Consider the following 17,142-nt stretch of genomic DNA (forward strand, 5'->3'; position numbering starts at 1 on the left):
AATGTGAACAAAAGGGACTAGAGTAGATGGAAAATTTGGTCAGCATGGACCATTTGGGCCGAAGGGCCAATTGCTGTGACAATGACTTACACTCAGTGGCCACTTTATTAGGTACACCTGCTCATTAGTACTAATCTCTAATCAGCCAATCATGTGACAGCAACTCAATGCATAAAAGCATTCAGACATGGTCAAGATTTTCAGTTGTTGTTCAGGCCAAACATCAGAATGGGAAAGAAATGTGATCTAAGTGACTTTGACCATGAAATGATTGTTGGAAGTGACTTTGACCATGAATTGGTACCAGACGGGGTGGTTTGGGTACATCAGAAACTGCTGATCTCCTAAGATTTTCACACAGCAGTCTCTGGAGTTTACAGAGAATGGTGTGAGAAACTAAAACCATTCAGTGAGTGGAGGTTTTGTGGGTGAAAACACCTTGTTAATGGGAGATGTCTGAGGAGAATGTCCAGACTGCAAGGCAACAATAACTCAAATAACCACGCGTTATAACAGTGGTGTGCAGGAGAGCATCTCTGAATGCACAACCTGCTGAACTTTGAAGTGGATGGGCTACACAACAGAAGATGACCCGAGTACCTAATGAAGTGGCCATTGTGTGTCGATTTCTCAATTGGCAAACTAAGACTTGTATGGCTTAGAAAGGGTTAAGTATGTTAGGTGTCACATCCTTGCCCACTAACGAAACTGCAGGCACAAAACAGCACACAGGGTGATCTACCGGCAGAAAAAGTGAGGCAGATCACAACTAATGCACCGTGACAAAGTACAACAGTCCCAGATTGAGATCTTAGCTCCTGATAAGGGTGAAGCAAGGTTGAACATATTCCCAGAGCCATGTGATGCGCACGTGGGTGATCACGTGGTTGTTATAAAACTCAGCAGTGCCCTCGCCATATCTGCTATTGTTTGTCATAATGTCACCTATTGATAAACTGATGCATGTCAGCAATGGCTTAGCAATGTGCCTTTTATAAAGAAACCTTACTCTATTGTGATCGAACTAAAATTAATCTAAGCATTCTTAAAATAAAGGAACAGTTCCTTTGACTGATTTGGGAAATCTATCAAAAGGCTAGAAACAATTAAAAATTGGATCATTCCACTGTTAAGCTGTGGAAGAATATTGTCATACTAACTACTGGATGAATCTGAGCTGTAGGTTTCATTTTTACAGTGCATTTTGCTGCTGCCTTAATGATTTTTTAAGAGCAAAGAAAGCAATTCTGAGTGAGGTTAGCGACGGAATGATGCACATCAGCTCTGGCAGGGTCTACAAGCTATTGCTTCCTACAAAGCCTGCTGTGATCAGCAGTTACCAAACTGCGCACCTGATCCCATCCCAATCATTTCAACCAGTCCAGCTTGAAGAAGTTTCTGCCCAACGACCATCAACATGGCACCCATGGGACCAGAGCCAACACACTTGACCACTGTTATACCACCATCAAGAACACTTACTGTGCCATCCCACGCCCACACTTTGGAACGTCCAGTCACCTGGCTGGACTCTACTCCCGGCATACAGACAGAGATTGAGGACTGCAGCAGGAGTGGAGAGATTCAAGGGACGAGGAGTTGTTCTTACCCAACTGCTTTGAATCAATGGACTGGATAATATACATGAACTCATCGAATCTAAATGAAAAAGGAAAAAAAATAATAAATAAATAGAGAGATCAATAAATAAATAAACAAATAAATAAGTAACAGATGGGGTACGAGGGGGAGGTGGGGCATTAGCGGAAGTTAGAGAAGTCGATGTTCATGCCATCAGGTTGGAGGCTACCCAGACGGAATATAAGGTGTTGTTCCTCCAACCTGAGTGTGGCTTCATCTTTACAGTAGAGGAGGCCGTGGATAGACATGTCAGAATGGGAATGGGATGTGAAATTAAAATGTGTGGCCACTGGGAGATCCTGCTTTCTCTGGCGGACAGAGCGTAGGTGTTCAGCGAAACGATCTCCCTGTCTGCGTCGGGTCTCGCCAATATATAGAAGGCCGCACCGGGAGCACCGGACGCAGTATATCACCCCAGCCGACTCACAGGTTAAGTGTGGCCTCACCTGGGAGGACTGTCTGCGGCCCTGTATGGTGGTGAGGGAGGAAGTGTAAGGGCATGTGTAGCACTTGTTCCGCTGACAAGGATGAGTGCCAGGAGGGAGATCAGTGGGGAGGGATGGGGGGGACGAATGGACAAGGGAGTCGCGTAGGGAGCGATCCCTGCGGAAAGCAGAAAGTGGTGGGGGAGGGAAAGATGTGCTTAGTGGTGGGATCCCGTTGGAGGTTTCCATCTGGGTAGCCTCCAACCTGATGGCATGAACATTGATTTCTCTAACTTCTATTAATGCCCCTCCTCCCCTTCTTACCCCATCCTTTATTTATTATTTCCCCCTTTTTTTTCCTCTCTCTCTGTCCCTCTCACAATAACTCCTTGCCTGCTCTCCATCTTCCACTGGGCTCCCCTCCCCCTTTCTTGCACCCTAGGCCTCCCATCCCATGATCCTCCTCCTTCTCCAGCCTTGTATCCCTTTTGCCAATCACCTGTCCAGCTCTTGGCTCTATCCCTCCCCCTCCTGTCTTCTCCTATCGTTTCGGATCTCCCCCTCCCCTTCCCACTTTCAAATCTCTTACCATCTCTTCTTTCAGTTAGTCCTGACAAAGGGTCTAGGCCTGAAATGTCGACTGTACCTCTTCCTAGAGATGCTGCCTGGCCTGCTGCGTTCCACCAGCATTTTGTGTGTTGCTTGAATTTGCAGCATCTGCAGATTTCCTCGTGTTTGAGCTATATTTCTTAGCAGTTTGAGGAGATTTGGTATGTCACCAAAGACTGCAGCAAGTTTCTGCAGAGGTACAGTGGAGAGCATTCGGACTGGTTGCCTCACCGTCTGGAGTGGAAACACCACTGCACGGGATTGGAAGAAGCTGCAGAGGCTGTAAACTGAGCCAGCTCCCCATGGGCGCAAGCGTCCACGGCGGACGGGACGTCTTTAAAAGGCGATGCCTTGAGAAGGCAGCATCTATCATGAAGCACCTCCATCACCCAGGACCTACCCTCTTCTCATTGCTACCATCAGGGAGGAGGTACAGGAACCTGAAATCACTCACCTCCGCCACAGGTTTCTGAATGGTCCATGAACACTACCTCACTATTTTGCTTGCTTTTTGCACTACTCCTTCATGTTTTATATTTCTTATTGTAATTTATAGTATATTTTATGTATTGCACTGTACTACAACAAATCTCACAACATACGTCAATGATAAGAAACACGATTGTGACTCTTCATTGTCCCAGTCGTACATTGAACATTGATTGGTTGTCAGTCTTTGTTACCTATAGCTTTTTTCATAAATTCTATTGTATTTATTTATTTTCCTGTAAATGCCTGCAAGAAATGAGCCTCAGAGTAATATATGGTGACACATACATACTTTGATAATGAATGTACGTTGACTTTGTCTTGCATACTGTTCGTACCAATCAAGTCATTATATGGTGCTTTGAGGTAGAACAATGTAAAACTATAAACATAATTGTCTATATGTGTATTACCAACAATAGCAAAACAAGCCCCTTTCCCATCACGCCCATCCAACTGCCCACTCATTCACACGCAGGCCTCCAAACCCAGGACAGGACACCTTGGTCTCACACTTAACAGATATTGTGACTCCAACTTTGGGACTTCACCTTGGACCCACTGATCATGGATTTGATTTTCGGGCCTCGACTTCTGGACTCACTCAGATCTCCAACCCTGGTGACCTCGGCCTTTGTGAGTCCTTTGGGCCTCTTCGACCCCCAGACTTACACTGCTCTGGAGCCTAATCATCGACTTTGCCCTCCGTTTGATTTTCTGACCTTGCCTCGGGATTTGCACAGGTGGAAGTGAAGGCCCAAGGGTTGTAACAATTCACGGTAAACGACAAGGCCCTGGAGGGTGGTGTAGCATAGGGAGACCAAGGGGTACAGGTTCTCTAAAAGTGGTCACACAAGTAGACACTGGTGAAGATATTATCTAATACATTTGCCTTCATCAGTCAGGTTACTGAGTACGGAAGTTGGGACTTCATGTTCAAGTAATTGATTTACCTGGAGGACTGTGTGCAGTTCTTGTTGCCCAACTATAGGAAGGATGTCATTAAGCTGGAAATGGTGCAGGATTCTTGGCAGTGTGGAGGAACAGAGAGATCTTGGTGTCCATGTCCATAGATCCCTCAAAGTTGCCATGCAAAAGTTGATGGGGCTTGTAAGAAGGCAAGTGATGTGCTGCCTTCATTAGTTGGGCAATTGAGTTCAAGAGCCATGAGGTAATTTTACAGTTAGACCACGCTTGGAATATTGTGTTCAGTTCTAATGCTTCATTTTAGGAAGGATGTGGAAGCTTTAGAGAGGGTGCAGAGTAGATTTACCAGGATGCTGCCTGGATTAGAGAGCATATCTTATAAGGCTAGGTTGAGTGAGTGAGGGCTTTTCTCTTTGGAGTGAAGGAGAGTGAGAGGTGTACACAACGATAATCATAGAAAATAGGTGCAGGAGTAGGCCATTCGGCCCTTCGAGCCTGCACCGCCATTTATTATGATCATGGCTGATCATCCAACTCAGAACCCCACCCCAGCCTTCCCCCCACACCCCCTGACCCCCGTAGCCACAAGGGCCATATCTAACTCCCTCTTAAATATATCCAATGAACTGGCCTCAACTGTTTCCTGTGGCAGAGAATTCCACAGATTCACCACTCTCTGTGTGAAGAAGTTTTTCCTAATCTCAGTCCTAAAAGGCTTCCCCTCTATCCTCAAACTGTGGCCCCTCGTTCTGGACTTCCCCAACATCGGGAACAATCTTCCTGCATCTAGCCTGTCCAATCCCTTTAGGATCTTATACGTTTCAATCAGATCCCCCCTCAATCTTCTAAATTCCAACGAGTACAAGCCCAGTTCATCCAGTCTTTCTTCATACGAAAGTCCTGCCATCCCAGGAATCAATCTGGTGAACCTTCTTTGTACTCCCTCTATGGCAAGGATGTCTTTCCTCAGATTAGGGGACCAAAACTGCACACAATACTCCAGGTGTGGTCTCACCAAGGCCTTGTACAACTGCAATAGTACCTCCCTGCTCCTGTACTCGAATCCTCTTGCTATAAATGCCAGCATACCATTCGCCTTTTTCACCGCCTGCTGTACCTGCATGCCCACTTTCAATGACTGGTGTATAATGACACCCAGGTCTCGTTGCACCTCCCCTTTTCCTTATCGGCCACCATTCAGATAATAATCTGTTTTCCTATTTTTGCCACCAAAGTGGATAACTTCACATTTATCCACATTAAATTGCATCTGCCATAAATTTGCCCACTCACCCAACCTATCCAAGTCACCCTGCATCCTCTTAGCATCCTCCTCACAGCTAACACTGCCACCCAGCTTCGTGTCATCCGCAAACTTGGAGATGCTGCATTTAATTCCCTCATCCAAGTCATTAATATATATTGTAAACAACTGGGGTCCCAGCACTGAGCCTTGCGGTACCCCACTAGTCACCGCCTGCCATTCTGAAAAGGTCCCGTTTATTCCCACTCTTTGCTTCCTGTCTGCTAACCAACTCTCCAGCCACACCAATACCTTACCCCCAGTACCGTGTGCTTTAAGTTTGCACACTAATCTCCTGTGTGGGACCTTGTCAAAACCCTTCTGAAAATCCAAATATACCACATCCACTGGTTCTCCCCTATCCACTCTACTAGTTCCACCTCCCCTTCCTTCATGTCTATCCCTCCTGAATATTGAATATCCCTGAACGTTGAGCTCCCATCCCTGGTCACCCTGGAGCCATGTCTCTGTGATCCCAACTATATCATAATCATTAATAACAATCTGTACTTTCAATTCATCCACCTTATTACGAATGCTCCTTGCATTGACACACAAAGCCTTCAGGCGCTCTTTTACAACTCTCTTAGCCCTTATACAATTATGCTGAAAAGTGGCCCTTTTTAATGCTTGCCCTGGATTTGTAAGAGGCATAGACTGAGTGGATAGCCAGAGACTTTTTCCCTGGGGCAGAAACGGCTCATAGAAGGGGACATAATTTTAAAGTGATTGAAGGAAAATATAAGGGGGATGTCAGAGGTTGATTCTTTACACTGAGATAGTGAGTGTGTGTGAAACACCCTGCCAGAGGGGGCATGAGGGTGGTGGAGGAGGATACATGAAGGACATTTTTTCAAAAAAACCCTAGACAGGTACGTTGATAATTAAAAAATGGAGGGTTATGTGAGAGGGAAGAGTTCAGTTTATCTTGGAGTAGATTTGGACGACATCATTGTGGGCTGAAGGGCCTATACTCTGCTGTAATGTTCTGTGTTCTATTTTTAAACATTCATAAGGATACTATCAAGTGGAAAATTAAAGCTGAATAGGTTAAGGGACTGAGGGGTGACCTTACAGAGGTTTATAAAATTGTGAGGGGCATTGATAATGTGGATGGACAGTCTTTTTCCTCAGGTAGGAGGATCCAAACCTTGAGGGTGGGAGGGGGTTTAAGGTGAGGGGGAAGGGCCTAACAAGGACCTGAAGGGAAATACAGGGGGTGGTGGGTATTTGGACGAGTTGCCAGAGGAACCCACAGAGGTGGGTACAATTACAATGTTAAGAAACTTCACCCCATCTTAAAAAATTCTTCCCCCAGACAGCTAATCTGATCAACCATTCTAGTTAGCCCTCCCCCACCCCCTCTGTGACTCCAGTCACTGCACTGTAAACATTTGAAACCACTTTTTATAAAGCCGTTTACAGTGTAAATACAAGCTGGTATTTATGCTAATTCTATTCCATATCTGTACTTCTAACATTTTATATAATTCTTTATAATGGTTCATTTTGGGTTTTTTTTTCGCATGTCACAACAGCACATCACAGCAAATTCCTAATATATGTAAATATATATTGTGAATAAATTTGAAGCACGATCCATCAAACATTTCAACAGATACATGGATAGGAAAGGTTTAGAGAGACATGGTAAACGTGAGATTCTGCAGATGCTGGAAATCCAGAGTAACACACAAAATGCTGGAGAAACTCAGCAGGTCAGGCAGCATCTATGGAAATAAATAAAGTTTTTCTCCTCCCCTTTCACTATTCTTCAATTCCCCAATCTGGCCTCTTACCTCTTCTCCTCACCTGCCTCTACACTCTTTCTCCCATGGTCCAGCCTCCTCTCCTGTCAGATTCGTTCTTCTCTAGCCCTTTATCTCTTCCATCTATCAACTCCCATTTTCTACCCATCCCCCCTTCCCCACTCACCTGGCCTCACCTCACAGAGTTGTGCCGAACATGTCCCTACCTTAGAAATTACTAGGCGTACCCATAGCCCTCTATTTTACTAAGCTCCAGGTACCTATTCAAAAGCCCTCTTAAAAGACCCTATCGTATCCGCCTCCACCACCATTGTCGGCAGCCCATTCCACATACTCAGCACTCTCTGCGTAAAAACTTACCCCTGACATCTCTGTATCTACTCCCCAGCACCTTAAACCTGTGTCCTCTTGTGGCAGCCATTTCAGCCCTGGGAAAAAGCCTCTGACTATCCACACGATCAATGCCTCTCATCATCTTGTACACCTCTATCAGCTCACCTCTCATCCTCAGTCACTCCAAGGAGAAAAGGCCGAGTTCACTCAACCTATTATCATAAGGCATGCTCCCCAATCCAGGCAACATCCTAGTAAGATCTGGAGTTCCTCCAGGATTTTGTGTGTGTTGCTCAGGTAAGCAAATTGCTCTGAAGGGCCAGTTTCTGTGCTCTGTAAGTCAATGACTCTATGACATCATATAAAGGTTTATGGATTGATCCCCTCAGTCTCCTGCCTGTAAAATAGCTTCACTGTAACAAAAAGAGATACACACACGAGATTCTGCAGATGCTGCAAATCCAGAGTAACAAAGTTCAAAGTAAATTTTATTATCAAAGTACATATATATAGAATAGTACAGCACAGTACAGGCCCTTCAGCCCACAATGTTGTGCCGACCCTCAAACCCTGCCTCCCATATAAGCCCCCACCTTAAATTCCTCCATATACCTGTCTAGTAGTCTCTTAAACTTCACTAGTGTATCTGCCTCCACCACTGACTCAGGCAGTGCGTTCCACGCACCAACCACTCTCTAAGTAAAAAACCCTCCTCTAATATCCCCCTTGAACTTCCCACCCCTTACCTTAAAGCCATGTCCTCTTGTATTGAGCAGTGGTGCCCTGGGGAAGAAGCGCTGGCTATCCACTCTATCTATTCCTCTTATTATCTTGTACACCTCTATCATGTCTCCTCTCATCCTCCTTCTCTCCAAAGAGTAAAGCCCTAGCTCCCTTAATCTCTGATCATAATGCATACTTTCTAAACCAGGCAGCATCCTGGTAAATCTCCTCTGTACCCTTTCCAATGCTTCCACATCCTTCCTATAGTGAGGTGACCAGAAATGGACACAGTACTCCAAGTGTGGCCTAACCAAAGTTTTATAGAGCTGCATCATTACATTGCGACTCTTAAACTCTATCCCTCAACTTATGAAAGCTAACACCCCATAAGCTTTCTTAACTACTCTATCCACCTGTGAGGCAACTTTCAGGGATCTGTGGACATGTACCCCAAGATCCCTCTGCTCCTCCACACTACCAAGTATCCTGCCATTTACTTTGTACTCTGCCTTGGAGTTTGTCCTTCCAAAGTGTACCACCTCACACTTCTCCGGGTTGAACTCCATCTGCCACTTCTCGGCCCACTTCTGCATCCTATCAATGTCTCTCTGCAACCTTTGACAATCCTCTACACTATCTACAACACCACCAACCTTTGTGTCGTCTGAAAACTTGCCAACCCACCCTTCTACCCCCACATCCAGGTCGTTAATAAAAATCACGAAAAGTAGAGGTCCCATAACAGATCCTTGTGGGACACCACTAGTCACAATCCTCCAATCTGAATGTACTCCTTCCACCACCACCCTCTGCCTTCTGCAGGCAAGCCAATTCTGAATCCACCTGGCCAAACTTCCCTGGATCCCATGCCTTCTAACTTTCTGAATAAGCCTACCGTGTGGAACCTTGTCAAATGCCTTACTAAAATCCATATAGATCACATCCACTGCACTACCCTCATCTATATGCCTGGTCACCTCCTCAAAGAACTCTATCAGGCTTGTTAGACACGATCTGCCCTTCACAAAGCCATGCTGACTGTCCCTGATCAGACCATGATTCTCTAAATGCCTATAGATCCTATCTCTAAGAATCTTTTCCAACAGCTTTCCCACCACAGACGTAAGACTCACTGGTCTATAATTACCCGGACTATCCCTACTACCTTTTTTGAACAAGGGAACAACATTCGCCTCCCTCCAATCCTCTGGTACCATTCCCGTGGACAACGAGGACATAAGGATCCTAGCCAGAGGCTCAGCAACCTCTTCTCTCGCCTCGTGGAGCAGCCTGGGGAATATTCAGTCAGGCCCCGGGGACTTATCCATCCTAATGTATTTTAATAACTCCAACACCTCTTCTCCCTTAATATCAACATGCTCCAGAACATCAACCTCACTCATATTGTCCTCACCATCATCAAGTTCCCTCTCATTGGTGAATACCGAAGAGAAGTATTCATTGAGGACCTCGCTCACTTCCACAGCCTCCAGGCACATCTTCCCACCTTTATCTCTAATCGGTCCTACCTTCACTCCTGTGATCCTTTTTTTCTTCACATAATTGAAGAATGCCTTGGGGTTTTCCTTTACCCTACTCGCCAAGGCCTTCTCATGCCCCCTTCTTGCTCTTCTCAGCCCCTTCTTAAGCTCCTTTCTTGCTTCCCTATATTCCTCAATAGACCCATCTGATCCTTGCTTCCTAAACCTCATGTATGCTGCCTTCTCCCACCTGACTAGATTTTCCACCTCACTTGTCACCCATGGTTCCTTCACCCTACTATTCTTTATCTTCCTCACTGGGACAAATTTATCCCTTACATCCCGCAAGAGATCTCCAAACATCAACCACATGTCCATAGTACATTGGCCTGCAAAAACATCATCCCAATTCACACCCGCAAGTTCTAGCCTTATAGCCTCATAATTTGCCTTTCCCCAATTAAAAATTTGCCTGTCCTCTTTGATTCTATCCTTTTCCATGATAATTATAAAGGCCAGGGAATGGTGGTCACTGTCCCCCAGATGCTCACCCACTGAGAGATCTGTGACCTGACCCGGTTCATTACCTAGTACTAGATCTAGTATGGCATTCCCCCTGGTTGGTCTGTCCACATACTGTGACAGGAATCCATCCTGGACACACTTAACAAATTCTGCCCCACCTAAACCCTTGGAACTAATCAGGTGCCAATCAATATTAGGGAAGTTAAAGTCACCCATGATAACAACCCTGTTATTTTTGCACTTTTCCAAAATCTGCCTCCCAATCTGCTCCTCTGTATCTCTGCTGCTACCAGGGGGCCTATAGAATACCCCCAGTAGAGTAACTGCTCCCTTCCTGTTCCTGACTTCCACCCATATTGTCTCAAAAGAGGATCCTGCTACATTACCCACCCTTTCTGTATCTGTAATAGTATCCCTGACCAGTAATGCCACCCCTCCTCCCCTTTTTCCGCCCTCTCTATCCCTTTTAAAGCACTGAAATCCAGGAATATTGAGTATCCATTCCTGCCCTGGTGCCAGCCAAGTCTCTGTAATGGCCACTACATCATAATTCCATGTATGTATCCAAGCTCTCAGTTCATCACCTTTGTTCCTGATGCTTCTTGCATTGAGGTACACACATTTCAGCCCTTCTACCTTACTGTCTTTACATCGATTATTCTGCTTCTCTTTCCTCAAAGCCTCTCTGTATGTTAGATCTGGCTTTACTCCATGCACTTCTTTCACTGCTCTATCGCTCTGGGTCCCATCCCCCTCGCAAATTAGTTTAAACCCTCCCAAACCATGCTAGCAAACCTACCTGCAAGGATATTGCTCCCCCTCGAGTTCAGGTGCAACCCATCCAATCTGCACAGGTCTCACCTTCCCCAGAAGAGACATCATAATCAACCCTGAGATTCATCTTGCTGTGGGTATATCAACAAATCTATAGAACTATAACAGGATCAATGAAAGATCAGAGTGCAGAAGACAAACTGTATACCATAAATGCAAATATAAATAAATAGCAACACACATCAAAGTTGCTGGTGAACGCAGCAGGCCAGGCAGCATCTCTAGGAAGAGGTACAGTCGACGTTTCAGGCTGAGACCCTTCGTCAGGACTAACTGAAAGAAGAGCTAGTAAGAGATTTGAAAGACTATAAATAAATTATAGATAGATTATAAATAAATAGTGATAGATTATGAGATCATGAGATAATGAGACAAAAACGGCTTAACATGAGATCATGGGGCAATGATGGGGCAAGTGAGTGTAATTATCCCCTTTTGTTCAAGAGCCTGATGGCTGAGGGGTAGTAACTGTTTTTGAAACTGGTGGTCGGAATCCTGAGGCTCTTGTACCTTCTACCTGGTAGTAACAGCGAGAGGAGAGGACCCTGGGTGGTGGGCATCTCTGATGATGGATTCTGCCTTCTACACACAAAGTGCTGCAGGATCTCAGCAGATCAGCATCTATAAAGAGTTGACATTTCAGGCCCAAAGCCCTTCAGGACGGAAAGAAATAATGCTGAAAATCCTCACCGGATCAGGCAGCATCTGGTGGCATTGAGATTAATATGACAGAAAAGGAATTTCAGAAGCACATGGATTGTTACATTCCAGGTGCAGGTCAATGGGACGAGGCAGTTTAAATGGTTTGGCATGAACTAGATGGGCCAAAGGGCCTGTTCCTGCGTTGTACTTTTCTATGACTGTGTGAAGACGGTGGAATTTTTGGATGTGATGGAGATGAAGAAACTACGGCAATGGGCTGAAGTCCTTGCAAGAAGCGAGTTTAAAAAGAACAATCAGATTGGTCCTGGGTGAGATTTGTTATAGAATGGGAGTGGACAGGACAGATGTAGGAAAGAGGCTGCCTGTGGGGGCAGGTCCAGAGACAAGTGTGCAGTGCCCAGATTTGGGATAGGCAATGAAGGACTGAGATGAGGGAGAAACAAATTCGACAAAGAGTGGTGAGCTTGTGAAATTCTATAGCACGAAAGGTAACTGCGGGAGTCCGTGGAGTTTTAATTTTAATTTAGATCTACAGCTCGGTAACAGGCCATACTTCCCAATTACACCATTATAACCAATTAACCTACTAGCTCATACATCTTTGGACTGTGGGAGAAAACCAAAGCACCCGGAAGAAATGCACACAGTCACGTGGAGAACGTACTGATCCCAACCGCCGTCACTGTAACAGCGTTACGCTACCTTGCTGCCTGGTTCTCAGAATCTGAAAGAGGTTTATTGTCACTGACACTATGTTGGTTTGGTCGTTGACGCCAATGACGCATTTCACTGTATGATTTGATGTTTCAATGTACGTGACACATGTGACACAAGAGAATCTGCAGATGCTGGAAATCCAGAGTAACACACACAAAATGCTAACCGAGTTACACGAGCTGGCAGGAGAATGGGGTTAAAACAAATTAGCTACGATTGAATGGTGGAGCAGACTCGATGGGCTAATTCTGCTGCTATATCTTATGGTCTTAAGGTGGGGCCGAATGGTCTACTCATGACCAGCGACCAAACTTCAATTCCCGACGCTTTCCACACGTAGTTTGTACGTTCTCCTCGTGACCGAGTGCGTTTCCTGCTGGAGCTATGGTTTCCTCCACCATTTCAATGATGTTCAGGTTGGTAAGCACCTTTATATTGACACTTAGTGCTCCAGTTTCCTTATCTTCATATACAAGGGAATGGTCACTCGGGGCTGAGGTGGGAAAAGGTCTTGCCACCCAGAAGTCAGTGAGTGCTTGAAATCGTCTTCCCAAAGGAGCAGTGGATGCAGTCACTGACAATACACAAGACAGAGATTGATAGACTTTTATACGTTAATGGAATCAAGGGACTTATGGATAATGCAAGAAGGTGCCAGCCTCTAGTTAGTATCAATAAGGGAGCCAAACTACCTCCAGAACATTGCAACCAATTGATATTAATGGACTTGTTTCCGTAATGGCCACAATGTTATATTCCCACACATCTAACCATATCCTTAGTCCCAGCTCTATTTCCTGGACGTATTACATTAAAATTTATAGCATTAAAGGTTGCCAGGCTTCTTTGTTTTTAATTCTACTCCCCATTCCCATTCCGACATGCCATGAAGAGGCCACTTTCATATTCTATCTTGATAGACTCCAACCTGACAGCATGAACGCGATTTCTCTAACTTCCCGTAATTTCTTCCCCCTCTCCTCTCTTTCTCCATTCCCCTTTCTGGCTGCCCTCAAGCTCCTTCTCTTCTCCTCACGTACCCATCACCTCCCCCGGGTACCCGCCTCCTCCCCTTTCTCCCATGGCCCAGTCTCCTCTCCAGTCAGATTCCTTCTTCTCCAGCCCTTCACCTCTTCCACCTCCCATCTTCTTACTTCATCCGCCCCTCCACTTACCTCCCTTCCCTCTCAGCTGGCCTCACCTATCACCTGCCAGCTTATCCTCCTTCCCTCTCCCTACCTTCTTATTCTGGCTCTTCTCCCTTTCTTTCCAGTCCTGATGAAGAGTCTCATCCCAAAATGTTGAACGTTTATTCCCTCCATAGATGCTGCCTGACCTGCTGAGAATCTTTCAGGATCCAATCCTTCCTCTCTCCTTTCTGCAACAAGTGTTGGGCTTCTGTCTCCTTGCCTGTCTCACTCCTCCCCCGTTTCCTTCCCCCCTTCGCTATCTCTCTCCTCCCCACATTCTAACATCCCTCTCTCTTCTCCTCTCTCCCCCTCCTCCCCTCCCCCTCCCTACCCACCTCTCTCCCTACCCCACCCCCCACAGCAAAGAAACAGGCCCTTCGGCCCAACTAGTCTGTGCCGAATTGTTATTCTGCCTAGTCCCATCAACCAGGACCTGGCCTGTATCCCTCCATACCCCTCCCATCCTTGTACTTATCCAGATATCTCTTAAAAGTTGCATCCGAACCTGCATCCTCCACTTCTGCCGGACGCTCACCATGTCTGCAGTGTGTCCCACATGCAAAATGCCAAGGCCTTTGCCTCGCCTCCCCCAACATTCAGAGCGTCCGCCACCAAGAAGGACAAAGCAACAGGTGCTGGGAGCAACACCACCTTCTGGTCCCCACTGCATTACGAGGAAGGTCAAGTGGGGTGAGGGTCTGCAGCGGATCACTTTGGAGACTGATAACCACGACTTTGCCTGTATTGAAACGATCCTGGACAAGGGTAGGGATGCACCACTAACAAAGGTAGTAAGCTGGGGGAAGGCTAAACTTATTAATGTCATGGAAGAAGATGGTGCCAGCAAACAACACGACCAAAGGCAATGTCCTCCAGACAGTTCACGAAACTACTTCTTTTATGTCTTCTTTTTCTTTCCACTGTGGCTCTGCTGTTGTTGGAGCTTGTGATCGACATCTTGGTGGTGTGTTTCCGGGCCGATTGAGTGATCTGACACTTTGCTGTCTCCAGTGGGGTTCACTGAGGTTTCGAGCGAAGTTTCGAGCAAGCCCATGATCGACTCCATTCCTCGCCAAGTAAGGTGTCAAGGAAGGTTTAAATCATCGAGGCCAGCAGGTGTTAAGCACCATCTGTCTGCCTCTTGCTCGATGCCCCCGGAAAAAGGTCCCTGCATTGAAATGGACTCTCTCTCCCTCGATGCCCCAGAGGAAGGTCACTGCATTAAAATGGACTCTCTCTCCCCCTCGCTCAATGCCGCCAGAGGATTGTGTTGGAGTTCTGGGTCTTGGGCAGGGTTTAATCTATGCAGTTTGTAAATTGGCTCTCTAGTTCATGCTCTAATGTGTTTCTGGTTTCTGGTCACTCCTTCTGTTGTTACTTCTTCAGGTGATTTTGAATGGCAATGCGTGCAGATAACAAACGGCGCAGTGCTAGTTAGAACGGAACTGGATATGCCTGGACTCCTTCCATTTTGTGTTTTATACTCTGTGGTTTTCGCTTGGGGTGTGTGTGTGTGTGTTGTTTTTTTTGAATGGGTTCCATGGTTTCTTTGCTTTGTGGCTGTCTGTGGGAAGATGAATCTCAGGGTTGTACACTGCATATGTACTTCAATAATAAATGTACTTTGAATCTTAAAAGGGGATCTGGCAAAGGTAGTGGGCTTAAAGGTGGATAAATTCCCCAGGACTGAGTGGGGTTTATCTTTGGCTGCTGCAGGAGGTAAAGGAAGAGACTGATATTGTGTCAACCTTATGATCTGCTCTGAGATCAATCCAACTCTTCCTTCCACATCGCTTTCCATTTCTCTATCCGCTTTGAGTTTCTTAAATAACCATAATGTATCTGACTCTATCACTAATCCTGACAGTGCATAACATGCACTCCCCACTGTGTAAAAAAAACCTAGCTCTGACATCCCCCCCCCCACACTTTCCTCCAATCACGTTAAAATTATGCCCCCTCCCTCGTATTAGATATTTCCGCACTGGGGAAAAGTCTCTGGCTGTCCATTCGATCTGTGTCTCTTATCGTCTTGTACACATCCATCAAGTCACCTCTCATCCTCCTTCGCTCCAAAGAGAAGAAAGATAAATATATTAAATTGCTTTCAATTTCATTACTCAGTTTCTGAAACACTTTGTCCTTCTTTCTCCCCATTATGTGAAAGATTTTAGCTTTATTTGTCACAAGTGCAGTGAAGCATTGAAACATACAGTGAAATGTGTTGTTTGCATCAATGCCAACACAGTCCAAGGATGTGCTGGGGGCAGCCCACAAGCATCACCATGTTTTTGGCGCCAACACAGAAAGTCCTCAACTTACTGACATTAACCGGTACGTCTTTGGAATGTGGGAGGAAACGAGCACCCGGAGGAATCCCACACGGTTGCTGGGAGAACATACAAACTCCTTACAGACAGCAGTGGGAATTGAACTCGGATCGCTGGGGCTGTAACACGTTACACTGTCGTTATACTACCATGTCAATGTTGTTAGTGATATACCCCGTCATCTCTTGCTGTTCACCCACCCCTTAGAATGCTCCTCAGTTACTCATTCACAGCTACCTTGGCACCAGAGAACACAATATCTTGTGATAAGACCTGTGGCTGAAGAAATGCCCATGTGTCCTCAATACTACAGTTGTGGGCTGCTCCACGAGATTCACTCGTCTCTGCGCTGAACTGAGGCTGTGGCCTGCAACTAACGGCTCCCGAATCGGCTGCAGTGATGACTGGCTTCGTGGCTGGGCACTCACTTTCGTCAACTTCAGCTGTTTGTTTGGCTTTGTTGTTTTATTTTCTGCACGTCGAGTGTTTGACAGTCTTTTATATAATGGGTTCTATTGGGTTCCTTTGTTGTGTGGCTGCCTATAACGAGATGGATCTCAAGATTGTATATAGTATACATGCTTTGATAATAAATTTACTTTGAACTTTGGAAAGGGTACGGAGGAGATTTACCAGGATGCTGCCTGGTTTAGAGAGTATGCATTATGATCAGAGATTAAGGGAGCTAGGGCTTTACTCTTTGGAGAGAAGGAGGATGAGAGGAGACATGATAGAGGTGTACAAGATAATAAGAGGAATAGATAGAGTGGATAGCCAGCGCCTCTTCCCCAGGGTACCACTGCTCAATACAAGAGGACATGGCTTTAAGGTAAGGGGTGGGAAGTTCAAGGGGAATACTAGAGGAAGGTTTTTTACTCAGAGAGTGGTTGGTGCGTGGAATGCACTGCCTGAGTCAGTGGTGGAGGCAGATACACTAGTGAAGTTTAAGAGACTACCAGACAGGTATATGGAGGAATTTAAGGTGGGCGCTTATATGGGAGGTGGGGTTTGAGGGTCGGCACAACATTGTGGGCCGAAGGGCCTGTACTGTGCTCTACTGTTCTATGTTTTATGTTCTATTATTAAATCCCTTTTTTCAGCAGAGAGTAGTGAGCACAGCCAGGTCCATCACGGACACAGTTCTCCCCACCACCCACAGCATCCACAGGAGGTGTTGCCCCCA

This window comes from Mobula birostris, chromosome 3 (assembly GCF_030028105.1).
Source record: "Mobula birostris isolate sMobBir1 chromosome 3, sMobBir1.hap1, whole genome shotgun sequence".
In the NCBI taxonomy this organism is placed as follows: domain Eukaryota; kingdom Metazoa; phylum Chordata; class Chondrichthyes; order Myliobatiformes; family Myliobatidae; genus Mobula; species Mobula birostris.